General features: G+C 44.0%; 1 pseudogene; it reads left to right on the top strand.

Annotated features, from left to right (window-relative positions):
- The first annotated feature begins 207 nt into the window (after positions 1-207).
- On the top strand, positions 208-2,410 carry LOC110572879 (annotated as a pseudogene).
- The last annotated feature ends 3,461 nt before the right edge of the window (positions 2,411-5,871 follow it).

Raw genomic sequence — 5,871 nt, 5'->3', positions numbered from 1 at the left:
TTGGATGCTTAACCCACTGAGCCACCCAGGCGCCCCAGTTAAGTAGATAATCTTGATGAGGAAGGACAGCCTGGCAGCATAACTAACTGCCTTGCTGACATGGCTCCTGCCTGCTGGTTTATCTGTCGTGTCTTACTCTTTTTATATCCCTCCTTATACTAACTCAGCCTTCTGAACAAAGGATGTACCTAAAACTTTCCTGGAGAAATGGTCTTGGGACTAGATACATCAATAAGGTATAAGAGCTTGGAGGTCATCTCAGCAGAAGAAGTGAAGGAGCCCAGAGTTCAGAGGGAAGGCTGCAGAGAGCCATCAGGATGTCAGACGGGATGCTGGACCTTCTTAGTGAATCCTATCAATACGAGGAGGGGCAGGAACGTTGTACCTCAGGATGGACGGAATGATTTCTACTGCTGGGTTCGTCACCAGAAAGGCCAAGTCCTTTGCTGTGAGTTTTATCCCTGGGTTTATCATGTTAAGTGTCTGAGACTGACAACGGAACCAGAGGGGGACGGGTTTTGTCCTGAATGTGCGAAGATTATGGTAGCAGAATGCGTTGAGGCTCAGAGTAAAGCCATGACAATGCTCACCATCAAACAATTATCCTACCTGCTCAAATTTGCCATTCAGAAAATGAAACAACCAGGGACAGATGCCATCCAGAAGCCTGTTCCATTGGAACAGCATCCTGACTACATGAAACACATCTTCCATTCTATGGACCTTCGTACATTGGAAAAGAAGGCTAAAAAGAAAACGTATGGATGCACAGAAGCTTTCCTGGCTGATGCAAAGTGGATTTTGCACAACTGCATCATTTATAATGGAGGAAATCACAAACTGACACAGCAAAAGTACCCATCAAAATCTGTGAGTATGAGATGAATGAAATCAATTTTGTCCAGTAAGTATCTAGCTGCTTGCCAAAAACGAGGTAACTGGTTTTATGAACCTTGTAGCAATCCACATCCTTTGATCCGGGCAAAACTGAAGGGGTTTCCATTGTGGCCCAGAAAAGCTCTGAGGGATAAAGATGGGTAACCTGATGCCCATTTATTTGGACAACATGACAGGGCCTGGGTTCCAATAAATAATTGCCACCTCATGTCTGAAGAAATTCCTTTTTCTGTGAAAAAGACAAAAAGTTTCTTCAACGGTGCAATGCAAAAGATGGGCCAGTGTAAGTGAAGAGCATCCACAGGAAGTTTAGGGGTCTTACTCTCTCCCATAGGGACATCTTACACGCCCAGTATCCAGTACCAAATGCTGCTCGACCCCAGCAACCCTGGCACTGGCACCACCCAGGTAGACAAGCAGGAAAAGGTCAAGCTCAGCTTTGACATACTGCATCCCCCAAGATCCTGATGGGCAAGCCCATGCTGAGCAGGGGGCAGGGGCCGCAGGAACTCCTTGTCACATACGCCACGCTCTCCCAAGAGTACAAACTCTTCCGTGCACACAGGCTCTGACGTGCAGCAGGATGCCCAGAAGAAGTCCCCGTGGAGCCACTTCAGTGCCAGAGAGGAGTCCATGGACTTCCTGGACAAGAGCACAGTTTCACCAGCCTCAGCAAACATGGGAGAAGCAGGCACTTTATCCAGCGGGTCCGAAAACTTTCTCTCCTCAAGCGTCCATGCCAATCATGACGAAAACAGACAAAATGTCCACCACTGGAAGCATCCTGAATCTTAGCCTGGAACGTTGAAGCAAGGCCGAGATGGACCCGAGGGAGCTGAGCAAGTTGGTCCAGCAACAGGTGGCGCCTGTTCTCATCTTGCCCAACTGGCAGATTCGCACCAGGTTCCAGCTAAATCTTGACAAAATGACAGAGAGTTGCAAAGCACAACTAGGCATAAATGAAATCTCAGATGATGTTTACACGGCTGCAGAGCACAGCAATTCAGAAGATTCCGAAAAGTCAGACAGTAGTGATAGTGAGTATATCAGTGACAATGAGCAGGAGTCTAAGAATGAGCCAGAAGATGCAGAAGACAAAGAAGGTAGTTGGATGGATGAAGAGCCATCTCCTGTCCAAAAAAAAAAAAAAAAGCTCAAACTGGCAAACCCAGTGGAGACTAAGGAGGAACTGAAAAGCGCATGGCCAACCAGCAAGAAAGCAGATCCAGGCTCCAAGAAAAGGCAAGTCCCCAGCCTGAGAAGGACTCTTCAGAAAAAGTAAAAGCCTTGCCTCCTCCCACAAAGGATAAACTGAAGGGAAAAGATGAGATAGATTCTCTAACAGTACATTTGGGCCTGGATTCTGATTCAGAGAGTGAACTTGTCCTAGGTTTAGACCATTTGGGGCAAAAGGGTCAAAAAAAATAAGAAGGAACCCAAAGAACAATCTCCCAAGCAGAATGAAAGAATCTGTAACATATTGACAAGAATATATAACCATGAAACAAAATGAAAATAAATAAGTCTGCAAAAGATGAAGGTAGAATAGTAAGAGGTCTGGGAAAGTGTATGCACAGAAATACATACTGTTTCATCATTCAGAATTAGCAAAGTTGGGCTTTCATTTTGCCTGTGGGCTTCCTAGCAGTCCGAGCAAAAAGAGAAATACAGTCCCTTAAAAGGTCTCACGTTTTTCCAAAAAATAAAAAACATTCCAGCTGGAAAAAAAAAAGAATAAGATACATTATTGAGTCTTGACAGGTTCGAAGCTTGGCCAAGGATGCATAAATATGACCACTTAAATATACAATAAATGTAACTAAGTTCTGCGATGTAGGTAGAAGCAGTATCATCAGCTCTGGTGGGCTGGGCCTGGACAAAATGAGCACTGGTATCACTTATTATCATGATTAATAGACTGTGTCTTGAGATCCTGTGTATCAATTATAATGTACTGATAGTATTAAAAAAAACAAGGATCAAAGGAAGTCATTCAGATGTCTAGACAGTGAGTTACAGAAGTTAGGTTACCATTTCCCCAAGGGTGGGGGAAGTACCTAGAAGAATGTGAGTTAAAGATCATCAAAGAGAATGAATATAGTACACGAAGAAATTCATCAATTTGTCGTTAAGGAGAGGAGACTGTGATATAAAAATTATAAAAGAAGCACTATTATTGTCTAAATTAAATTCCCTCATTTTTTCTGGAGACATTATGTCTGTATCAAATCTTTGTTCTGCTCCACGGCAAATTTTAAAATAAATTCTAATGAGCATTTGCGCGTTGCTTTACCTTGTACAGGTGGCTCTCTCTCACACTTTCTCATCATGTCTCACAATAATTCTGTGAGGTGGGTATGGGAAGTACTCTCACTTCACGGACAGGAAAGCTGAGTCTCAGGAAGGCCTAGTAGTAGTTAGTCCAAGTTAACCAGGTCTAGTGCATAGTGAACCAAATCCTCATACCGCACTTCCTGCCCCATGGGCTGTGCTCTTCCCACACCACCACTCAAGTCCTCAAAAACTAGCTGGGCAAACAGCACAGCACACTGTTGTGTGACAGGGTTTCGATCTAGCCTCTCTGTTTAAACTTCTTGACTCTCAAACAACCCAAAAATGAGTGATAGGGAATTTCTAGTATAACCTCAGAAACTATAGCCTTGAAGGAGGTCCCCTGGAATAGCGTTAAGAATCCATCGGGGAAGTCTTGTCAAGCCAGACATCTCTTCTCTCTCGTGAGGGTTTCAGGAGAGTAGCGCCCCTTCCTTCCTCCCCACCTTGTCCTCATCTTCCTGCTCAGCACCAATTCTGGACGCCATTGCCATCCTGGGGAATCGAGGAGGCTGACAAATGTGTTATTCTTCCCCCAAGCTGCTCATTACTTTATCAAACTTAATTTATGTAGCGAGTCTGTCTTGTGGAATGGTTCTTAGATGTATTCCTTTCCTGATATTCTCCAGGAAAGACAAAATGTAATTCACACGGTGCAAGAGATTGTTTTCATGAAGCCGCCACATCTTCAAAGGACGACTCAAATGTGCTGCATCCTGAGAGATAGGAGAGAACAATACAAACCAGTGACAAAGGGAACCATACAAATGTCCTTCCGGAGGCTTTCACTTATCAGTCAGTACCCACCTCCAGACACAATGCCATTCATCACAGTAAAATGCATAATTCCCCCGTACAGCATATTGTTGGTGAGAACATTGCTCAAAGGTGTTTGGTATTGCTTACTTTTTGGTATGACATCTCCACACCGTCTTCCTCTGAGGAACGTGTTGACGTCAGGTGATTTCTTCTAAACCAGTGCCCCGTAAAGCTGAGGCTCATTCATATGTAGGCTTTCCCGTAACCACTCATGGTCCCACCTTCCGGCTGGCTCATCCTGAAGCCACCTGCAGTTTTCCTGAACCAATGCCTACTCGTATGGACCTTCAGCAAACTATTTACAAACTGTGCTCACAAGGAGGCACCAAATCAAGCAGAATGATTAAGTGTGGAATGTATCTGAAGGTTGTGTGACCACAACAGGCAACATGATGAGAGCAAGGGGAAAACATCCCATGTTCCAATTCCTCGGTCATACAACCTCTCTGGCTTGTATTTTCGTATGTGTAGGTCCCCATTGTATTTTATGCGTATAGAAAAGTATTTCACTTTGGACCTGGAGGCCCTCATTTCTCCCCCTCCCAGTCCCATCCTTCTCACGGCCATTCCCAGGGGCCACATGTAAACTAAGTGAGACTAGGTTATTTTAACTGCTATTTCCAAATTCATCACAGATTCCTGTGGAATTTCCCTCTGTTAGGCTCTGGTTAGTAAATGAGATATCCTGGCTGCATCTGTTGAATCTCATTGAAGAGTGGGAACAGCTCATCACTGTTGGGTGAAAAATTGCTTATAGAAGCTAGAAAAACAGTTTAAAAGTCCAAGGATGAGATATTTTAACTTTTTTTTTTTTTTATGACTCATGCACTTGAATGGAATGAATAGCCTAAAAGCATGATGACTTACATAAGTAGATTGGCACTGGCTTTCCTATGACCAGGTTATATCTCACCATAAGCTCTGTACAGCTCTAGTTTGATCACTTTGTAAGATGAACGTTCCATTAGCTAAAATCTCCAAGGGATCCACAGCAGCTTTTGTGTTTCTTTGTGGTGTGGAGGGAATGGGGAAGCTATCTCCGATAACACTAAATGCACTATTATAAGAAATAGGCAGGGTCTTGGGACGCCTGGGTGGCTCAGTCGGTTGGGCGTCTGCCTTCGGCTCAGGCCATGATCCCGGAGTCCTGGGATCGAGTCCCGCGTCGGGCTCCTCGCTCGGCAGGGAGCCTGCTTCTCCCTCTGCCTGCCGCTCCCCCTGCTTGTGTGCCTGCTCTCTCTCTCTCTGACAAATAAATAAATAAAATGTTAAAAAAAAAAAAAAGTAAAAGAAATAGGAAGGGGTGCCTGGCTGGCGTGGCGGGAGGAGCATGTGACTCTTGATCCCAGGGTCATGAGTTCCAGCCCCATGTTGGGTGTAGAGATTACTTAACTAAATAAATATTAAAAAATTAAAAAAAGAAATAGGCATTTGATAATTGTTTATTAATTTGTCTTTATTTTACTGAGGTTTCAGGGAGACCCTCTTTCTCTCCATCTGCTCCCCTCATCTTCCTTTTCAAAATTGTGTAGTAATGTTTTTATTTTAATTTTTTCATTTTTAAAAAGATTTATTCATTTATTTTAGAGAGAGAGTGTGCGTGTTTGCAGGGGGTAGGGGCAGAGGACGAGAATCTTCAAGCAGACTCCCCTCTGAGCACAGACCAGCCACAGGGCTGCATCTCAGGACCCATGAGCTCATGACCTGAGCCAAAAGCAAGAGTAGGATGCTCAACCAACTGAGCCACCCAGGCGCCCCTTTTGTTTTCATTTTTAAAACACACAAAAACATTGTGTTTGATATCATTTTCGTGTCATCATTTCT

This window comes from Neomonachus schauinslandi, chromosome X (genome assembly GCF_002201575.2).
Source record: "Neomonachus schauinslandi chromosome X, ASM220157v2, whole genome shotgun sequence".
NCBI classification, from domain to species: domain Eukaryota; kingdom Metazoa; phylum Chordata; class Mammalia; order Carnivora; family Phocidae; genus Neomonachus; species Neomonachus schauinslandi.
This window is presented reverse-complemented; position numbering and strand designations above follow the sequence as displayed.